At 46.8% G+C, this 22,516-nt stretch overlaps 1 pseudogene; it reads right to left on the bottom strand.

The window, feature by feature from the left end:
* Positions 1–8,287: 8,287 nt before the first annotated feature.
* Positions 8,288–11,445, bottom strand: LOC128065465 (60S ribosomal protein L10a-like; annotated as a pseudogene).
* Positions 11,446–22,516: the final 11,071 nt, after the last annotated feature.

Here is a 22,516-nt window from a genome sequence, read left to right as displayed (position 1 = left end):
GTGTTTGTATGGACATGTATGTACTTTCATTCCTCTCGGTAAAAATCACTAAGAAAGTGACAAACTGTTTTCCATAGTGGTTGTACCATTTTCACCCACCAGTAGTAAAGGAATTTCAACTCCCTCCAGTGCTTGGTAGAGTCAGATTATTTTTTTATTTTTCATATTCATTTTGTGAATTCATTTTCACATTATGGAGTGGGATCTCATTGTAGTTCTAACTTGCATTTTCCTAATGACTAAATATGTGGACCATCTTTCATGGGCTTACTTATTTGTCATCTATGTATTTTCTTTGGTAAGGTGTCTTTTCAACCACTTTGACCAATTTTTTTTTTAAACAATTAAATTGCTTTCTTATTATTGAGTTTTTAAAAACATAACCTCACCAAGCAATTTCAGTTTTCTTTGTGGGAAGATTTTTATTTTATTTTATTTAAGTCTCCACTACCCCCTCCCTTTTTTTAGCCTCTTGGCATGGAGAATATTAGTTCCCCGATCGCGGATCGTACCCTCTAACCTCAGAAGTGAAAGCACAGAGTCCTAACCAGTGGACTGCTAAGGAATTCCCAAGCGAAGATTTTAAACCAACAGTTCCATTTCTAAAAGAGATAGAGGGCTATTCAGGTTACCTTCTTATTTGGTGAGTTTGGCAATTTGTTTCTCAAGGCATTTGTCAAAGGTATTGGCATAGTGTTCATTATATTTCCTTAATATTCTTTTAATCACTAGATTAATTACTAATCATTCACGTTTGCTAAGTTATGCATTTAAGGCTATAAAGTTTTTCCTCTGAGACTGAATTGGGCTCTATTCCACAACCTTTACATCAATAGTGTTCTCTCATATTTATTATATAAAATTTGTCATCTGCTCTTTTACTCAAAAGTTAGTCATCTGAAGACTCTTATTTTTAAAACTAAGACAAATCCATAATTATAGCTGGCGACATCACCACCCCTCTCTCAGTAGTTGATAGAAATCTAGAAAATCAGTTGGGATGTTAAAGACTTCAATATTATCAACCAACAGAATCTAACTGGCGTTTATCGGACATTCACCCACAAGAGCAAGACACAACACAGAGTTCTAATTGCCATATGATTGTGGTCACAGCAAGACACCAGGAATCACCGGAACTCACCTTTTGCTAAAATACCCAGGGAATATATCCCATGGTAGCCAGAAAATAAGCATCAACAGATTTAAAGGACTGAAATCATAGAAGTTGTGTCTCTGACCACAGTGGAATCAAACTAGACGTCTGCAACAGAAAGATACCAAGAAAATCCAAACACTTGGGAAAAACACATGTCAAAATTATCAGCAGGTCAAAAGAGGACATCTCAAGGGAAGCTACTAAATAAGTTGAACTGAATAAAAATGAAAATACAACATATAAAAATGTTAAAAATGTCTGGGCAGCAACAAACACGGGGTTTAGAGGGGAACTCATACCATTAAATGCTTATATGAGAAAAGACTATAAAAGAATGCATCTTTCAGATAAAAAAAATGTAAGCTTCCACCTTATGAACTAGAAAAAGAGCAAAAATAAATCGAAAGTAAACAGAAAGAAATTCTAAAGGCAGAAACCAATTAAGTTGTAAATAGACAAAAAATAGAAAAAATGAAACAATGTATTTCTTTGAAAAGATTAATCAAAATGACAAACTCATAGCAAGACTGATAAATGGGGACCTCACTGCAGACCTTGCGGACACCAAATGGGAGGTAAGGGAATCTTACAAACAACTGTAAAGCATAAGGTGATGATTCAGATGAACTGGAACAAGTCCTAGAAAATGTACAAACTGCCACAACTTGTCCAGTTTAGAATGGATCGTGGGAATAGCCCCATAACTATTATGGACAGTGAATCCATAATCTCCCAAAGGTTTGGCTCTCCCAAAGGAAGACCCAAACAGCCCAGGTGGTTTCATGGAGAATTCTATCAAACATGTAAAGAAAAAATTTACACAATCTCATCCATAAAACAAGAGAAGGAAATACCTCTCAATTTATTTCGTGAAGTTAGTATTGTCCAGATACCATAACCAAATAAAGACAGTACAAAATAAGAAAACGGGAGACAAACTTCTCTTATGATATAGATGCAAAAACCTACAGCTAACACTGTATACTTAATAGTGAAAGACTGAATATTTTCCCTGTAAATTAGAATGAGGCAAGGCTGTCCACTCTCAGCATCCTTATGCAGTGTAGGATTGGAGGGAGCTTCTAGCCAGTGAACGAAGGCAAGAAAATATAAGGCATTCATACATGAGAAGGAAGAAATAAAACTGCCCCTATTTCAGATGTTACGACTCTCAATGTAGAAAATCCCAAGAACACTCCAAAAAAAAAAAAAAAACCCTCCTAGAGTTAAATTTTCTTTTTGTATAAAAAGAGTTTGGATTTTTTTTAAGAATGCCATATTCCTAGAAACTAAGACGTGCACTCTCCTAAATAACAGCTGCTAAAGAGATAATCACAATGGAAACTGAAAATTTTTGAATTGCCCAACAATGAAAATATGACATGTAGAAGGGACGCTTATAGCCTTAAAAGCATTTATCACAAAACTGAAAGGGTTAAAAAAAGTAAGTATTCAATTTAAGCAATTACAAAAAGAGCAGAGTAAATCCCAGAGAGCAGAAGGAAGTACCAAAGGTAAGAACAGAAAGGAAAGAAATGGAAATTGACTAACAAAAACTCAGAACTGGTACTTTAGGGGACTTCCTTGGCGGCCCAGCGCTCCCAATTTAGGGGATGCACGTTCGATCCTTGGTTGGGGAATAAAGATCCCACCGGTCATGCAACATGGCCAAAATTAAATGAATAAATTAATTAACTTTAAAAACTGGTACTTTAAAAAGACATGTCATGTCATCATACCACTAACATGTCCAACAAGGACAATGAGAAAAGACATGAATCTGCAATGAAAGAGAAAAACATATAAAAGAAATATTAGATATTGAAATTATTAGTGAATCCTACAAACAACTTGATACCAATACATTTGAAAGGGAAAAAGAAATGGGTAGCATTCTACGAAAACACAGAGAGACTGAATATACTGGGACCATGACTAGTAGCAGGCTTCCCAGGTGGTGCAGTGGTAAAGAATCCGCCTGCCAATGAAGATGCAAGAGACGCAGGTTCAGTCCCTGGGTGGGGAAGATCCTCTGGAGGCAAAATTGGCAACCCACTCTGGTGTTCTTGCCTGGGAAATTCCATGGACAGAGGAGCCTGGAAGGCCACAGTCTAGGGGGTCGCAAGGAGTCAGACACGACTGAGAATGCGAGCGTGTGCACACACACACACACACACACACACACACACACACACAGCTACTAGATATGCCAACAGAACTCAGCCAGCCCCAAACGGCCAGGACTTGGCCAATACCTGCCAGCTTCCCTAATTTCTGCCTCCACTTCCGGCTCAGGACCAACCAGAGAAAGTCAAGTACGCTGCTGTAACCAACCAGATGGGTTGCAGCACCTCCAGTTGGCCACCCACAGCTTCCTCAAGCCCATAGTCCCTTTTGGAGTGCACCTGAGCCCCCTGAGCTCCCCTTTCACGATGGAGCTGCCCCCTCCTCTGTCTGCCTTGAATCTCTCCAGCATGCAAGTGAGGGGGCCACTTCCCTATCAGAGCACGGTGAGCACATAGCCTCTCTTGTTCTCATTTACGTGGTCTTCGGTTACTGCCACAGTGTTTGACCAAAACTCACACACAAGCACACCAGATATGGCTGGTTTCACAGGTGAGTTTTTACTGTGATCGTGGAACAGAAAACTCCTTGTCTTAAAAATTGCAGAGACTTCCTGGTGGTCTAGTGATTAAGACTCTCAACTTTGAGGGGGAATGAAGAGGGAGAATGGGTTTGACCTCAGATGGGAGAGGACCCCTCATGCTACCTGGCACAGCCAAAAATATGTTTTAAAAAAAAATCATGGAAGGCTAGCATGATCTCAACTCCAAAACGAAAGATAAAAGACCAATCTAATTCCTGATGGTGAATGCATAAAACCCAAAGAAACTGTTAATAAATTGAAGTCAGCTATATAACAAAAAATGTTAGACCTCTGACCATGTTGGGCTTACAGTGGGATTTCAATGTCAGGAAATTGATGAATGTACTTCCCATTACAGATTAAAGGGAAACAAAATCCATGATCATCTTAACAGCTGCAGAAGGAGGACTTGAAACAATTGAACACTCATTTGTGATTTTTAAAAAATCATCTAGCAACCCAGTAGTAGAACAACAACTTGTTGATCTGATAAAGGGCATTGCCTTAAAAAGATACAGTAAAATTAAAGACCACAAATTATGGGAGGAAAGACAGACATTTGATCATACAACAATTTTTGGTATTATGCATGGCAAAACCTTCTATAAACAAATACATACAAACATGCACAAACAGATCAGAGAAAACCTTTGCAAAGTATATGGTAAAAAGTTCCTAATATACTAATTGTTCTTACAAATCACTAAGAAAAAAATCCACCTGATAGGAAAATGGGCTAAGATTACAAAATTTTTCTGGGCTGTAGACCCTGCATTGGGCTTCCCCGGTGGCTCAGTGGTAAAGAATCTGCTTACAGTGGAAGAGACACGGGTTCAATCCCTGAGTTGCGAAGAGCCCCTGGAGGAGGGCACAGCAGTCCACTCCAGTATTCTTGCCTGGAGAATCCCCATGGACAGAGGAGCTTGGTGGGCTCCATAAGGTCACAAACAGTTGGACACAACTAAAGTGGCTGAGCACACACACATGAAGACCCTGCATTAACCAGGAATCTTTTGATTACGTAGTACAGAAACCCAGTTCAGACTGATTTATGCATGGGGGAATGTATTGACTCACCTGGACATAAGGCATGACTTAATCCAGGTGTGTCATCCATCTCTCTTCCTGTTTCAGTCTGACTTTTCCCCGCATGGCTTCATTCCTGGGCAGTCTCTCCTTAAATCCTGGCCACATTGTGCCAGCTCAGCATCTCCATGGAGAAAATGAGAGCAGGCCTGGGTGACTTCTCATTGCCCCCACCTGAGCCATTTGTCTCCATGAATCAACTTCAGCTGCCAAAGACAGACTGGCTGGCCAAGTCTGGGTTTCTAACCTCCCCTAGACTAAGAGTGGGGAGAGAGACCCCAAAGGGAAACCAAAATACTCTTACCAGAAAAGAGCCGAGGACTGCAGAATGTTATGCGGGCAAAAAGGAGCTCAGCCCATCCCAATCCTATTTAGAAATTAAAACAAGTCTGGATGGCCTTTTGCTCAAAGAATTTCTTCTTCTACTGAATGATTTGAAACATCTATTGTGTGCTTTTTTTTCCATGAAAAAAAATTGTATTAGGTTTTGTAATCAGTCCCACAATCTATTATCTACTTTAAAACACAGAGTACTTGCGCTTCTGGTGCCTCCAGACGTGGATTCTAATTAACTAATTGCATAAACGTCATGGAAGCAAAGTAGGAAAGGACTTCTGGGAGCCTGCCTGTGTTTCTGGGAGGAATTCTGGGAGGACCGAAGAAAAGCAGGAGGGAGGCAGGAGAGCTCCATGTGGAGAACCTGGTGCTTGCCAAACCCCTGCAGTGGGCAGGAGCCTGGGGGCTGAGTCCCAGGATGGAAGCCAGTGGGTGGAGGGTGGAGGGCAGAAGGGGGGCCAGCAGGGCCTGGGCTATGAGGTCAGACACTGTTAGAGGGCCTTGATCAGGGCTGTGACTGGATCAGGCATGGATATTAAAGGATTCTCAGGGCTGGCAGTTCATCAGTTAAATATAGAGTTACCATGGTTGTCACTGTTTAGTCACTAAGAGTTGCTATGAAAGTGAAAGTATCAAGTCACTCAGTCGTGTTCAATTCTCTTGGACCCCATGAACTATAGCTCGCCAGGCTCCTCTGTCCATGGAATTCTCCAGGCAAAAATACTGGAGTGGGTAGCCATTCCCATCTTCCTGACCCAGGGATTGAACCCAATTCTCCCACATTGCAGGCAGGTTCTTTACCAGCTGAGCCACCAGGAAAGCCCTGAGAGTTGTCATGTCACCTAGCGATTCCTCTTCTGGGTTTATTCCCAAGAGAAATGCAGACGTGTCCACATGAAAGGCTGCTAAATGGGTGATCACAGCCGCCCTATCACAGTCACCAAAAGTCCATCTGTGTATGAAGGGATAAACAAGTCGTGGTCCATCCATTCAATAGGTGGACCTACCCAGCTTTTAAAGGGAATGAAACCCTCACACCTGCTAAAACACAGTTACACCCTGAAGACATTCAGTTCAATTCAGTCCAGTCGCTCAGTCGTGTCTGACTCTTTGCGACCCCATGAATCGCAGCACGCCAGGCCTCCCTGTCCATCAACTCCCGGAGTTCACTCAAATTCATGTGCATCGAGTTGGTGATGCCATCCAGCCATCTCATCCTCTGTCATCCCCTTCTCCTCCTGCCCCCAATCCTTCCCATAATCAGGGTCTTTTCCAATGAGTCAACTCTTCGCATGAGGTGGCCAAAGTACTGGAGTTTCAGCCTTAGCATCAGTCCTTCCAATGAACACCCAGGACCAATCTCTTTTAGGATGGACTGGTTGGATCTCCTTGCAGTCCAAGGGACTCTCAAGAGTCTTCTCCAACACCACAGTTCAAAAGCAGCAATTCTTTGGCACTCAGCTTTCTTCACAGTCCAACTCTCATATCCATACATGACCACTGGAAAAACCATAGCCTTGACTAGACGGACCTTTGTTGGCAAAGTACTATCTCTGCTTTTGAATATGCTGTCTAGGTTGGTCATAACTTTCCTTCCAAGGAGTAAGCATCTTTTAATTTCATGGCTGCAATCACCATCTGCAGTGATTTTGGAGCCCCCCCAAATTAAGTCTGACACTGTTTCCACTGTTTCTCCATCTATTTCCCATGAAGTGATGGGACCAGATGCCATGATCTTTGTTTTCTGAATGTTGAGCTTTAAGCCAACTTTTTCACTCTCCTCTTTCACTTTCATCAAGAGGCTTTTTAGTTCCTCTTCACTTTCTGCCATTAGAGTGGTGTCATCTGCATACCTGAGGTTATTGATATTTCTCCCGGCAATCTTGAAGAAGCTTGTGCTTCTTCTACTCCAGTGTTTCTCATGATGTACTCTGCATAGAAGTTAAATAAGCAGGATGACAGTATGCAGCCTTGACGTACTCCTTTTCCTATTTGGAACCAGTCTGTTGTTCCATGTCCAGTTCTAACTGTTGCTTCCTGACCTGCATACAGATTTCTCAAGAGACAGGTCAGGTGGTCTGGTACTCCCATCTCTTTCAGAATTTTCCACAGTTTATTGTGATCCGCACAGTCAAAGGCCTTGGCACACATTAAGCTCAGTGAAAAGAGCCAGACAAACTCAGAGACAGAGAGTGTGTTAGCACTTGCCTAGGGCTGGGAGGGATGGAGGGCTGAGGGATTGGGGTTAGAAGGCAGGAGGTTTCCTTTTGAAGTGATGAAATGTTCTAAAAATTAACTGTGGTGACAGCTGCATGGCTGTGAGCACACTAAAAACCACTGAACTGTGTGCTTCGGATGAGTGAATTATATGGTATATGAATTACGTCTCAACAAACAAACAGGGACTCAAAAACAAAACAGGGACTTCCCTGATGGTCCAGTGGTTAAGACTCTGCCTTCCAATGCAAAGCACACGGGTTCCATCCTTGGTCCAGGAAGATCCCACAGGCCACAAAGCAACTAAACCCATGAGCCCTAAAACCCACACGCCGCAGTGAAGAGTAGCTCCCACCTGCCACAACTAGAGAGAGCCCGCGAGCAGCAACGAAGACCCAGTGCAGCCAAAAATAAAGAATGATTTATTAAAAAAACAAAAAAGGACAGTCCTCGCAGGTAAGTTAAAAATGCAGAAGCTGGGTGGAGTGGGGGACCCCCTGGAAACATGCAGTCCACTGCTGACTGGGGCCACATCCCGGGGGGAGGAGGCCACTACTCTCACAGAAGTAGCATCTTCTCACCCACAACGTAGCCCCAGGCAGAATGACAGGTAGAATCTGTGAGGCTGGGACAGAAGGAGCGCCCCCCCCACTTCCGCATCCTACCTGCCATCTGCCCGGTTGCTTTTGTTTTTTCAGTCTGATGGGTTTAATTTTTATTGTGAGGTAGTTCAACCAATCTCAAGTATTTTCTGACATAAATTCAATGGAAGTTTCAATCTTGCCTCTTTGTGTGTGTGTGTGTGGAGTATGGTTTATTAAGCTGTGCCTTAGTACAGGTTGCTAGGGCTTGCCCATGGTGCTTTTAATGGACAAGGCCCTGATGTGCTGCCAACTTTTCTTGAGCAATGACACCAGGAAGTTGACAGCTAAGTGGATGTTGTACACAGCTCCTCATCTGTCAGATTCATTTGGCCAATAGCCACCGCCAGACACAGCAGCTTCTTCATCTGGAACTTGATTGTGAATTTCACTTCATCAGCTTCGGCCACCATGTTCCCACTGTGGGTCAGCAAGGATGGGAACTTGCTAGCCTTGCTCAGGTCTGGGCCCAGGATTCATGGGATCTGCTTAATCAGAGAGAGACCCTGAAGCCAGAAAGACATCACACCTCTTGGCCAGCTTCTTGACCAGTTTCTTGCTCTTGTTGAGTTTCTTCAGCACCTTGCTGTCCATGTGGGGGATATCCAAGCCTTGGCCTTATCACAGTGCTGCTGGTGCCCCAGGACACATACTTGGGGCGGGGAGTGGACACCACAAGCGGGGCATTAAGCCTGACAGTGCCTGGGAAGCATTTGTCCTTCTGAGGGTCATAGTTCTTCAGGCTGCCCTGAAGCTCCACCATCTCCAAACACTTCCAGGGCTTGTGCGTTCCCAGACAGGACTTCCTGCGCTGCCTTATAGAGGGTGTCTCAGGAGACTGCTGCTCAGGGTTCCTTGAGCCGTGAAAACCAGAAAAGTGTTGCCTCTTTTTTTTTCCAAGTTGGAGTATAATTGCTTTACCATGTTGTATTAGTTTCTGCTTTACAGTGGATTGAGTCAGCTATATGTATACATATATCCCCTTCCTCTTGGACCTCCCTTCCGCCGCACCCCCTCATCCCACCTCTTTAGGTCATCACAGAGCACCGAGCTGAGTTCCCTAGGCTATACAGAAGGTTCCCACTACTATTTTACACATGGCGGTATACATATGGGGCTTCCCTGGTAGCTCAGATGGTAAAGAATTACCTGCAATGCAGGAGGCCCAGCTTTGAACACTGGGTCGTGAAGATCCCCTGGAGAAGAGAAAGGCACCCACTCCAGATTCTTGCCTGGAGAATTCCATGGAGAGAGGAGCCTGGCTGGCTACAATCCATGGAGTCGCAAAGAGTTGGAAATAACTAAGCAACTAACACTTTTTCGTTTTCAGTGTATGTATATCAATCCCAGTCTCCCAATTCATCCCACCATCCCCAGTTGTTGGACCCCATCTGTGTCCCACCTAGAAAGTCAGTCCGTTGGGAGGAGGGCTGAGCACTTTCTCTGGCTGTGTCTTTCCAGCCATGAGGTCCTTTGGGACCTGGCTCAGCTGGGCTCCCTGTGGTTTGCTCAGTGAATGAAAGAGTGAACGAGATGAGTGAGTGGGTGAGGGAGAAAATAGACAGGAGAAGCGGCTGGGCCTGGGTGGGTCCACCCAGCAGGCTGGTTGCCAAATGGAAAGCTGGCCACTCCCCGAGTGGCCGCTGGGTGGCAGCCTGGTGACACTATGGCCAGGAGAGCTCGGAGCCGGAGGTGTAGGGAGGCCCAATGATGGGGGGGACTGCTGCCTAGCAGGGGCTAATGGGGCTCCCCTTTGCCAGGCTGCCTTCCAAGTTGAAAGGAGGGTGACCAAAGGAAAAGTTGGCTGGAATGTTTTCCAGGAACAGCAGTGGTCTAGAAAGTATTAATACAAAACTCCACAAGGCGAGGGTCTAGATCCCATCAAAGCCAGGGTAAAACCCAGCGCCTTCAGAGAGAGGGCAGCGGCCTGGCCCAGGTGGGAGGAGAACTCGGGTTTCAGAACAGGGTCTCCTCCAGACCCTCAGGCTTCCTGGAACTCAGCCAGCCTTAGGGAGAGGGGATATGACCCAGGTCCATGGCCGGACAGTCCACAAGCATCGCCAGTGCCCAGTGTGGGCTACTGGGCTGATGGGAGAGAGGATTCAGACATCAGAGCCTTACTTACGGAGGAGGGGGCAGGCAGGATGGGGGAGGGCAACCCACGAGGGCTCTCAGGGTACCACGATCAAGCCTGGAAGAGCCAGTGGGTGACTGGGTGGAGAGTGCAGAGCCATTTCGTGTGGTCTAAGAGCTGGCTGGGAAAGAGGTAAGGGGCAAGACCAGACCCTGTGGCCAGTCTGTCCCGCGGGGAGTATCTGTCTGTTCTGAATGTTGCTGGGGACAGTGGGCGTTCTGCAGCAGGGTCTCGATCCCAGCTGGCTTGGGGGCAGAGTGTGGAAAGAAGGCTCTGGCTGCCTTTGGTGAATAATTTTGGGATGTGATGGTGGGGTTCCAGTGGAACAAGGGAGGGCTGGGAGGAGAGAGGGCTTCAGAGGAAAGCCATTACTGTAGGCCCTGGGGGCACTGGACACGTGGTACAGTGAAGGGGTGCTGAAAGGGGCCTGGTCAAGTTTCCGGTGTGGTCTCCCAGGTCTTTGCATCCTTCCTTCACCCTCCAAACCCCCTCTCTGCCCTGTGGGCGACCAGCTCCTTCCCCACATAAGCCAACTGGGCCCAGCTTTATTTTCCGGACACTAGGAGGGTGACCAGGAAGCCCAGGACCCTGGTGGGGCTCCCTCTCTTCCAGCAACCAACACAGAGCCCCGAGTGAGGGGAACTGGAGGACTAGCCACCCTTGCCCACACTGCCACACAGGGCCACTACAGGGGCCACACCTGGCAGCAGTGGTTAGCTATCTGGGGACACTCTGCACCCTGGTGGGGGCGGGGGGACTCACCTCCCACAACAGGTCCCAGTGGCCAGGCTCAGCCCCGGACCCCATCATCCCTGGAGGTCTGGTCACTGTGGGCTCTACAAGCCACCTCCTCCAGAGGGTCCACCAGGCCCCAGTGAGGGTCAGGGTCAGGCTGGACCCTAAAGCATTTTGTTTTTCCATCCATTTATCCTTCCAGCCAGCCAGTTGAGTTTCCAGCTCACAACCGGAAACATCTTTCCTGTTTCCCAATATTAGAGTTGGCGGCAGCAGCCGAGGAGACAGGGCCCCAGGGCAGGGGAACATGCCACCACTTCCCCTCTGATGAGGACGCAGGAAGCATGCTCCCTGGGTGGGTGCCTGCAGGACTCAGCGGAGGCTGAGGGAGGAGCTAGCCTGCTGGGCTGCTGCGCTCAGGCCCCCAGCTTGGTCGCTTGGTCGAGTTGGTTGTCTGGTTGAGTTCACGGCTGGTGCTGGCGGCAGTCATGCCCCGGAATTAGACTGGGGTACGAATTTGCTGTATGGCTCAGGAAACTCAAACAGGGGCTCTGTATCAACCTAGAGTGGCGGGATGAGAAGGGAGATGGGAGGGAGGTTCAAGAGGGAGAGGATATATGTACACCTATGGCCGATTCATGTTGAGGTTTGACAGAAAATAACAACATTCTGTAAAGCAATTATCTCCAATAAAATAAATAAATAAATAAAATTTTTAAGAGTCAAAAAAAAAGGTATGACATGTACAAGTCTCCCTGCATCTTAAGACTTAAAATTTTTTTCATTGTGGTAAAATACAATAAAATATAACAAGTAACATAAAGATAAAGCCCACATGCAAAAAAAAAAAAAGCCCACATGCAGCAACCAAGACCCAGCAGAGCCAAAAACTAAAATAAATAAATAATAAATATATTTTTTTTTAAATAGTGATGCTATGAACATGAACATACACATATCTGTTCAAGCCCCATATTCAGTTATTTTAGGAATACACTTGCTGGATCACATGGTGATTCCATGTCTAACTTTTTAAGGAGGCTGCGTCTTAGGTCTTTAAGACTCTGGATGCCCCCACCCAACAGGGAGGCCTCATGGTTCCTTCGTGTCTTGGTCTCAGGGTCAACACCCTCATCTGCAACTCTGGAGATATCTGAGTGGTCTCCTCTGTCCTGGGTCGAGGCTCGGGTCTGGAGTGTCAGGGAAGGGTCACCCACCCTTGACCTTTCTAGGGGATAAAAGTGAAGCAATGCCCTCATGGGCTGCCCACCCCCACTCCCTGAGGGGGCTCCTCTAACTGCCCCAGGACCCTACCCTGTCATCCACGCCCTTATGAAGTCCTCTCTCCTGAGTGCAGACTCGACTTGCCTCTAGAAGGTGACAAAGTGACAGGATGTCCGTTGTGAGACTGGACATTAAAGACTGGCTGCCATCTTGCTCTGGCGCCGAGGAAGGAGCCGCTGTGTCCAGCCAGCACCCAGCAAAGACCTAAGGACGTGACAGCCATGCCAGGGGGCCTGGGAGCTCCTCCCAGGGCTTTCCTTATTGATCTTGTCAGCTGCAGGTCCTCTTGCAAATACATCCCCCAGCTCTCCTGTTTCCCGGACTCTGTCATCAGTCTCCCACGAGCCATTCCAACAGCCTCCTAGGACCCAGTCCAGGTGTCCTTGCCAGGATTTGGAAAATACCCTTATCGGTACCTTCCCCTTCCCCAGGCAAGTTCCACCCCTCCCCGCCCAGATCCTCAATATCCACTTCCCTTGCTCCCGGGTCCTACTGGTACATGCCTGCCTGGCCACAGCTCCCTGGAAAATACTCCATCTCTGCCCATCATCAGGCCACACGAGACTCGCCCCTCATGACGGTCAGGGGCTTGGAGGGGTGGCAGGCGGACCTGGGGAAGGACACCTACCTGGTGATGCCTGTGTGGCCTGGGCAGCGGGAGGCTGGTCTCCTCTAGTCAGGCTTGTGGCCACTTCTGCTGCCAGCAGTTTCGGAAGGTCTGAGTTCCGGGGCTGAGGGTTTCCACCCTGACACCCGATCTGGGTTGCAGGGTCCACCCTCTGCTATGGGTCCTGACATTGGCCCAGGAGACGGTGAAGCACAAACGTCCTTCCTTTGCGGCCCCACACCTCCTCAGAATCAAGTCTTTGACCAGACTACCTGCAAACCTGCCCTCTGGCTTTGGGAGCTGTTGACTACGTACTGCACGATGGCTCTATGAGTGTCTTGGGGCTGCCATAGCGGCTGGACAGACTGGGTGGCTTGAACTACAGAAGTTTTATCAACTTACAGTCTGTGGGACTTCCCTTGTGGTCCAGTGGCTAAGACTCTAAACTCCGAGTGCAGGGGGCCTGGGTTCAATCCCTGGTCCCCCATGTCACAACTAAGAGTTTAAGTGCCACACTGACGATCACACATGCTGCAATTAAGACCCAGTGCAGCCAAATATATATATTTATATATTAAAATTCACAGTCTGGAGCCTGGATGCCCAACACCAAAGTGTGCAAGGCTGGTTCCTCCTAGGACCTCTCCTGGGCATGCAGGCACCGCATTCTCCCTGCGTCCTCACATGGGCGACCCTCTGTGTGTGTCTGTGTTCTAATCTCCTCTTCTTATAAGGATACAGTCAGATTGGGTTAGTGTCCACTCTGAAGGCCTCGTTTTACCTTAATTACCTCTGAAAACCCCCATCTCTAAATAGTCTCATCCCAAGGTGCTGGGGGTTAGGACTTTAACATGCACATTTTGCTGCTGTTGTTTTTCCGTAGGCCAGTTGTGTCAGACCCTTTTCGACCCCATGGACTGCAGCTCGCCAGGCCTCCCTGCCCTTCACCATCTTCCGGAGTTTGCCCAAGTTCCTGTTCATTGTATCAGTGATGCCGTCCAGCCGTCTCATTCTCTGACGCCCTCTTCTTCTGCCCTCAATCTTTCCCAGCATCAGGGACTTTTCCAATGGGTTGTCTGTTCTCATCAGATGACCAAACTACTGGAGCTTCAGCAACAGGCTTTCCAGTGCGGTCCTTCCAGTGAATAATCGGGGTTGATTTCCCTTAAAATTGACTAGTTTGATCTCCTTGCTGTCCAAAGGACTTTCAGGAGTCATCTCCAGCATTACAGTTCAAAGGCATTAATTCTTTGGTGTTCTGCCTTCTTTCCAATCCAGCTCTCACAACTATACGTGATCACTGGGAAGATCAAAGCCTTGATTATGTAGACCTTTGTCAGCCGAGTAATGTCTCTGCTTTTCAACACACTGTCTAGGTTTATCATCACTTTCCTGCCAAGAAGCAGTCGTCTTCTGATTTCATGGCTACAGTCACCATCCGCAGTGATTCTGGAGCCCAAGAAGAGGAAATCTGTCACTACTTTCACCTTTTCCGCTTCTATTTGTCATGCAGTAATGGGGCTGGATGACATGATCTTAGTTTTTTTAGTATTTAGTTTTAAGTTGGCTCTTTCACTCTCCTCTTTCACCCTCATCAAGAGGCTCTTTAGTTCCTCTTTGCTTTCTGCCACTATACACATTTTGGAGGGATACAGCTCAGCTGGAAACAGAGGGCTCTGGATCTCACTGTGGCTCTGAGCTGGCTGACCAGAGATTTCTTCGAGGCTTCAGGCCGCTCGATGTCCAACCCTTAAAACTTCTGTTCCCTCCCCCGCATCACTCCGATGCTGAAGACAAGGCTCAACCAGTGTGCCCCTGCACACCCGTGGCTCAGGCCAGTCCACCCTAGGTGAGCAGCTGTCACGACCCCATCACCAGCCGCCTTGAGGAATGGGAATGGTGGATAAACCCCAGCTTTGTTGCTCCAGGGTTCCATCAATTCTCACCTCTCAGAGGCTGAGGCCGTCACTCAGAGAAGACATCAGATTTTCTCTGTAGGAAGTCCGTGGCATAGAGGAGCCACTGCAGGTGAGCTCTGGGGCCAGCTGGGAGGATGGGTGACCGAAGGCTGGGGAAGCTAGTTAAGGAAGGCCAGCTGGGCCAGCCTGTGGACCAGTCTGCACCACTGGAAGGGGACAGCCCTGGAGACAAAGGGGAACCATCGGAGGTTGTAAGAACACGGTGTGGTGGGAAGAAGTGAGGACAATCCATACATGCTTACGCTTTGGGGCGAGTCTGACGCGAGCAAAACCCCAGGCTTCATTCCCTACACTCTGGCCCCCAGCCCTGCAGGACCCCTCTCCATCTTTTCCAGCCTCCTTGTCACCCCCTTCTCCATTTCACTTGGCCTGGGCTCATGCTGCAGGATCCCTTGGGTCCCGCCTCCTCCATTCCCACCTCACCTGTGCTCTGCATCCCGCCCTGATGGCCCAGATGGGGGCCTGGGCCTGTCTGCCCCCCTCCCCCTGAGCACCTGGGTCAGGGGCCGCAGCCCCGGCACCCCTTCCTGTTGCTCCCATTGCGCTAAGTGATTTGATTTGATTGAGCCATGCCGGAGGCCACCTAATGTGACTTTGCTCAGCCTGAAGACCTTGATGGTGGCTCAGGGCAAGAGTCAGCCAGCAAGACAGAGGCCAGCACCCAGAGGGCAGGGGTCACCTGGGGAGAGAACGACAGCCATGGAGGGAGGACACTGCACCCCTCAGTCAGCCCAGGTTGAAGACTCTGGACTGGCCACTTGGCTTCCAGAGCCGCACGCTCCTCATCTGTAAAATGGGAGTGGGGATCCCAGCCCTCTGAAGAGACTATTCTCTAGGTCCAGTGTCCCATGTGGTCAAGACAGAGGGCTCTGGGCCTCCTCTGCCCTCACCTTGGCTGAGGGTCCCCAGGCCGCTCAAGTTCTTCAGTTACCTTTTCTTAAAGAGGCCGGATCCCCACCACCACCCTCCAGGGAGAATTCAGAGAGGCCATGTGGGAGACAAAGAAAACAAACTTGTCCCTACTAGGGGGAAAGGAAAGAGGGAAGGATAGACTGGGAGATGGACTTCCCTGGTGGCTCAGATGGTAAAGAATCTGCCTGCAAAGCAGGAGAGCCAAGTTCAATCCCTAGCTCAGGAAGATCCCATGGAGAAGGGAACGACAACCCACTCCAGCACTCTTGCCTGGAGAATCCCTTGGACAGAGGAGCCTGGCAGGCTACAGTCCATGGGGTCACAGAGACGGACACGGCTGAGTGACTAACACTTACTTACTTGGACTATTTACACACTACTATATATAAAATATACAGAACCTACAGCGTAGCACAGAGAACTCTCCTCAGTGCTCTGTGAAAACCTGTGTGTGTTCAGTCACTCAGTCGTATCAACCTCTTTGTGACCCCATGGATTATAGCCCACCAGGCTCCTCTGTCCATGGAATTTTCCAGGCAAGATACTGGAGCAGGTTGCCATTTCCTTCTCCAGGAGATCTTCCCAACTTGCATTTCCTGCATCTCCTGCATCGGCAGGCAGATTCTTGACCACTAGCCCCACCTAAGAAGCCCTGTAAAGATCTATATGGGATCTATATCTATATGGGAATAGAATCTAAAAAAACAAAGTAGATATATATGTAGGTATAACTGATTCATTTTTCTGTGCAGCAGAAACTAGCACCGTATTGTAAATCAACATTACTCCAATTTAAAAAAAAATTTTTTTTTAAAGAAAGCATGTGGGTGGGCATTGGCCTAGGGCCCAACTTGCAAAGGACTAGGGGTAAGCTGACCCTCCCAGAAGATGGGCAGTGAGTGGGGACAGGTCTTGGGTGCCCTAGAGGCTGTCTAGACTTGGGGGTGACTGTGGCTGGTTATGGTGAGCCTAGCTTCTCCCTGTTCCCGGCTCCTCCACACCTTTCCGCATACCCCCTGCCCTCTGGAGGTGGGGTCTGGGCATGGCACATGTGCACAGTGGCCACCCCAGCCTCAGTTTATCTGGAGGTCACAGATGGAGACTGGAGGTCAGTTCGGAGTAGGGTGGTCCCTGGCAGCAGGAGGGCAGCCATGGTGTCCAACAGGCAGAGGAGGCCTTCGTGGAGGGCAAGGAGAGGCAGCCTCCACCGGATTCATGGCTGTTTGAATGGGCAGGCTTGGAGGGGCGCTTAGGCCAGTGACCACCTGCTAGCACGGCAGTGAGACCTGGGAAGACCGCTGAGGCCAGAGAGTGGCAGGGCCGGCAAAGTCCACTTGCAAGAGTTTCTCTTGTAATCAAAATCAAGATTAGGGGAGGAAGAGCTGGCAAGTCAGAAAGGTAGGAGGATGAAGGAGAGGAGGCTCGGAGAGGAGGGGCCTCAGCTCAGACCTGCCCCAGGAGGAAGGCTCCACTCCATTCCAGACATGTTTCCACCAACAGTGACCCAACACCTTTTTCCTTTACTGTAAGAAAATACTGGGAGTTCCCTGGTGGCCGCATAGTTAGGATTCTAGACTTTCACTGCTGTGGCTGGGGTTCAACCTGTGGTCAGGGAACTGAGATCCCGAAAATGCAGAGTCCTAAGCGCTGGACCGCTGGGGAATTCCAGCAAAAGAAAGTCTTAAATCCTGCTTTACCATCTGAGCTACCAGGGAAACCCTAAATCCTGCTAGAGATACTAAAAAATCGGCACAATAATTTCAAACAGCAATGGGGCAATATCTAGGGAAACAGCACTATGTCTATTTTAAAAAGTGAATGTGTAGTTAAAAACCTTCCTACAAAAAAGACAATCTGGACCCAGATGCTTCAGAAATGAATTCTATCACTGTCTAAGGAAGTAATGGGCTTCCTGGTGGCTCAGGGGTTAAAGCGTCTGCCTGCAATGCAGGAGACCTGGGTTCGATTCCTGGGTCTGGAAGATCCCCTGCAGAAGGAAATGGCAACCCACTCCAGTATTCTTGCCTGGAGAATCCCATGGACAGAGGAGCCTGGTGGGCTGCAGTCCACGGGGTCGCAAAGAGTTGGACACAACCGAGCGACTTCACTTCACTTCAAGGAAGTAATAATACCAATTCTATACAGACTTCCAGAAAACAGAAGAGGGAGGCGTACTTACCAGCTCATTTTATGAGGCCAGTATCATCTTGATACCAAAGCCAGACAATTTTCTTATTATAAGAAAATAAAATTACACACTAAAATCCTTAACGAACACAGATGCAAAAGCTCTTCATAAAATGTCAGCAAATCTAACCCAGAAATACATAAAAAGGAGACTATTTCATGACCAAATGAAATCCCAGGAATGCAAGGTTGGTAAACGTTTGAAAATCAGTATTATTCAGTACAACAATAGAGAAAGACAAATCTCACAAAAAACCAAAGACATCTGATAAAATTAAACATTCATTCATGATTTAAAAAAAAAAATCTCTCAGCAAACTAGGAGTGAATGGAAACATTCTCAAATTGATAAAGGGCAACTCTATAAAACCTATAAATAACATCATACTTACTGGTGGAAAATTGAATGCTTTTCTCCCAACAATTGGGAATAAAGCAGGGATATGAGCTCTGATCGCTTTTGCTCAATGTTGTACTACAGGTCACAGCCTGTACAATAAGTTACCAAAAAATAAATAACCAGGCACACAGATTGTAAAGGAAGAAAACATCCTTTCTTACAGACTGCACGGTCACCTCCATAGAAAAACCCAAGGAATCCACACACACAAGTAGAACTAATAAATGAGTTTAGCAAGGTCATAGGATACAAAATTAGCAGACGCAAACATCAGCTGCATTTCTATACAGTAGCAATAAGCAACTGGAAACAGAAATTTTACAAAATTATCCTTCACTATAGCATCAAAAATCATGAAATACTCTTCCTAACAACAACAACAACAACAACAAATCTGTATGACCTGTGTACTGGAAATGATCAAACATTGCTGAGAGAAATTAAAGAAGACCCGAATAAATGAAGAGATACATCCTGTTTGTGGCTGGAAAGATTCAATGTTAAGATGTCTTTTCTCCTCAACTTAACGTATAGATTCAACTGAATCTCAGTCAAAATCTTAGTAGGCTTTTTTGGTAGCAATTGACAATCTGATTTTAATATTCAAATGAAAATGCAATGAACGTATAGTACAAAAACATCTTTGAAAGAGTTGAATTAAGCTGGAGAAGTCACAGTACCCAATTCCAAGACATGCTACAAAGCTTCAGTAACCAAGAGAGCGTAGTATTGACACAGAGAACAATGAAATAGAAGAGAGTTCAGAAAGAGACCCACAGTAAGGGTCAGGAGATTCTTTTACAAAGGCGCTGAGGTAACTCAGTGAAGAAAGACAGTCTTTTCAGTAAATGGAGCTGGAGCAACTGGGTGCATTTGCCAAACAAACAAACTCACGTTGTACCGCATGCCAGGATAGCTTACCATAAATCATAGATCAATGTGTAAGAGCTGAAACGACGAATCTTACAGAGAAAACATGGGAGAAAGTCTTAGCCACCTTGGATTAGGCAAAGATGTCTCAGATGGGGCACAAGAAGCGCAAGTCCTGAAACAAAAATATGATATTTGGATTTCAACAAAATTAAAAAACGTCTGCTCTCTGAAGAACAAATAAGAAAGTAGGAGAGCAAGTCATTGAGCAGGAGAAAATATTTACAAAACATGCATCTGGTGAAGGACGTGCATTGGAACATACTGGAAGTGGAATGGCTGGAAAATCAGAATCGACAATTCAAAACCCCTGAAGAGCTTGAGGGCCTAGCGATGGCAGCTCCCCCTCAAGGCCATTGGCGATGCAGGACAGTGAGGCTGCTCAGGACAAGAGCTGGGAGGCTTCTTACAAAGTCAGACACGGGCCTGGGAACCACAATCCCACCCCAAGGTATTTCCTCCGGAGCAATGAAAACACATGTCCACATAAAGATCTGCACACAACCGTTTAGGGGAGACGAATTGACAAAATCTGAGAACAACTCGAGACTTCCATGGAGATTAAGGCTCTGTGCTTCCAGTGCAGGGGCGTGGGTTCGGTCCCAGGAAACTAAGATCCTTCATGCCATGTAGTTCAACCAACACACACACACACACACAAACTGGGAACGACCCAAATGTCCATGTCCACCAACTGGATGGATAACCCAAATCTCAGGCCACTCATCCGGTGGAACAAGACTTGGCGACAAACAGAAGTAACCACTATTACAGGCTGTATCACTGGTGGATCTCAAAAACTTTGCCATATATGAGAAGCCAGATACAAAAGACTGCATATTCCATTTATATGTATTCTTGGAAAGGCACACCCACAGGCCCAGAAATCAGGTCAGTGATGGCCAGGAGCCTGGAGGGTGAGGATGGACTACAGGGGGTCATGAAGGAATTTAGGGGCAACAAAAAAGTCCTATGTGTATTTTTATAGTACACTTTTGTAGCCCACCCCCAGTGTTTTTAAAAATTTTGTTTATTTCCTTTTGGCCACGCTGGGTCTTAATTGTAGCACTCGGGATCTTCGATCTTCATCGCAGCACATGAGATCATTAGTTGTGGTGTACAAATGCTTAGTTGCAGCATGTGGGATCTAATTCACTGGTCAGGGATCAAACCTCTGCATTAGAGGACAGAGTCTTAGCCACTGGACCATCAGAGAAGTCCCTATTTTTAATATATTAGACCAAAAATGGGAGAATTGAGTTTTTCCTAGGTGTTTACATGTCTACAGGGTTTAAGTAAAGAACTCCATTGTGATCCCCTCAAATAATTACTAAATATTCATTCCCCCACCCGGGTCAGCACGAATACAGCTCAAAAGCATATTGCTGAACAGAAAAACAGATATATCAGAACTGGTGTTTTAAGAACAGGCCATGGAACTGTAAATCAACAATACTTCAACAACAACAACAAGAAAAAAAAACCTGCCACAGATATCAAGCATCATTTTTATATTTGTGCAATAGCAGTATGGAAAACTAAGGGAGAAACACCCAGTTTGGAGCAGTGGGAAGTTTAGGGGGAGGGTTAGGCAAGGTCTGGGAACATCCAGGACTTTAAGAAGAAAATATCTACAGTAACCACATTCTTTCACTCTATCTCCTCATCTGCAGTATTTTCTTTATCAGAACCTGACGTCACAGCAGGAACACGCAGATCTGCTGGGTTGTGTATTGTCCGCCTCCCTCTCCTAAGACGTCAGCTTCCCTCCGTCTCCCAGCATCCAAGACACAGTAGGTGGTGCTCTATCGATAGTCTGGATTGCCTTGATTTGCTCTGTACAGCATTATCCCAACTTCCCGGCACCCCAAACAGGGCCCTCGCGCCCCCTTCCCCCACCTCAATCCAGAGGCATCATGACCTTCTGCATTCGTACCCTAATTGTGGAAATTTTGCTGGTGAAAGGGTCGGTGGGTGACCTGAGGCTATGATTACATTTCCTTCTTGATAGAGTTTCTTGGTGTTTCTAGACAGTGCTGGCCAACAGAAATATTTTTCATCACAACGGTGAACCAACATGTCATTTCAAACATTTTGTAACCACACTTAAAAAGGACAAGGAACTGGTGAAATGAAGGCTTCCCTGGTGGCCCAGTTGTAAAGAAACTGCCTGCCAATGCAGGAGGCATGGTTCGATCTCTGGGTTGGGAAGATCCTTTGGAGTGGGAAATGGTAACTCACTTCAGTATTCTTGCCTGGGAAATCCCACAGACAGAGGAGCCTGGCGAGCTACAGTCCATGGGGTCACAAAAGAGTTGGACACGACTTAGTGACTAACAACAATACCTTTTCTTTAACCCAATTTGTCAGGAAGAGGATTGCTTCAACATTTACCAGCACACACGATTCATGACACTTTATGTTCTATTTTTATACTAAGCTTTCAAAATCCAGTGTCTTCTTGACTGGATGGTGCCCCACTCCATGCTGGGTGGCTCAAGCTTGGAGCTTCTTAAGAAGAACTGCATGGGAAGTTAAGAGTCCTCTGGTGTCTAGAAATGTCCTATTTCTGCCCTCGCAACCTGTGGCATGACTTGGAAGATGGTGGTCCTGGTGCAAGGACGTGAGGTGAGAAATCCTGTCACTGGGAACGTGGCTCCCTCAGCTGCAGCCAACAGGTCTGATGCCACGCTGAGCAGCGCCCATCTCCAGGAGACCTCTGTTCACACTCTAGAAACTTTCCATATCTTCTCTTTATTCTGAGACGTTTGAAACTTCATGAGGATGTAACATGGTTGAATTTTTTAATCCGTTAGCTGGTTTGCTGTTTTTATTGTGCCAGGTAGTTGGCAGACTTTTCCACTACGAAAGTTCTAGGAAGAACTTAGTATTATTTCTTCACAATTGTCTTCCTCCTCCGCTGGTCTTTGGAAACTCTGTCCCTCTGACCCTCCATACGGATCCTCCACCATCCCTTATCTTCTCTTTCCTAGTTTCTGTCTCTCTGACTTTTGTTCTTTCTTCTGTGAAATTTCCTCATCTCCTTTTTTCAATCCTTCTACCAAATTTTTAAGTTTTCAGGTATTATTTTGTACCTTTCAAGGACTCTTTCTTGTTTTCTTCCTGTTTTCCGCAGTGCCCTCTCCTAGTCGCATGGATGGCTTGTCTTTCCCTATCTGAGGAAGATCGTCTGAAGTTTTTTTCTGATCCCTGAATTAGCTCTTGTTTCCTCTGGTGTCCTCTTTTCTGTTGGTTCTCCATC

This window comes from Budorcas taxicolor, chromosome 19, assembly GCF_023091745.1.
Source record: "Budorcas taxicolor isolate Tak-1 chromosome 19, Takin1.1, whole genome shotgun sequence".
NCBI lineage: Eukaryota > Metazoa > Chordata > Mammalia > Artiodactyla > Bovidae > Budorcas > Budorcas taxicolor.
The sequence above is the reverse complement of the archived record's forward strand: the minus strand, read 5'-3'. Positions and strand labels throughout refer to the sequence as shown.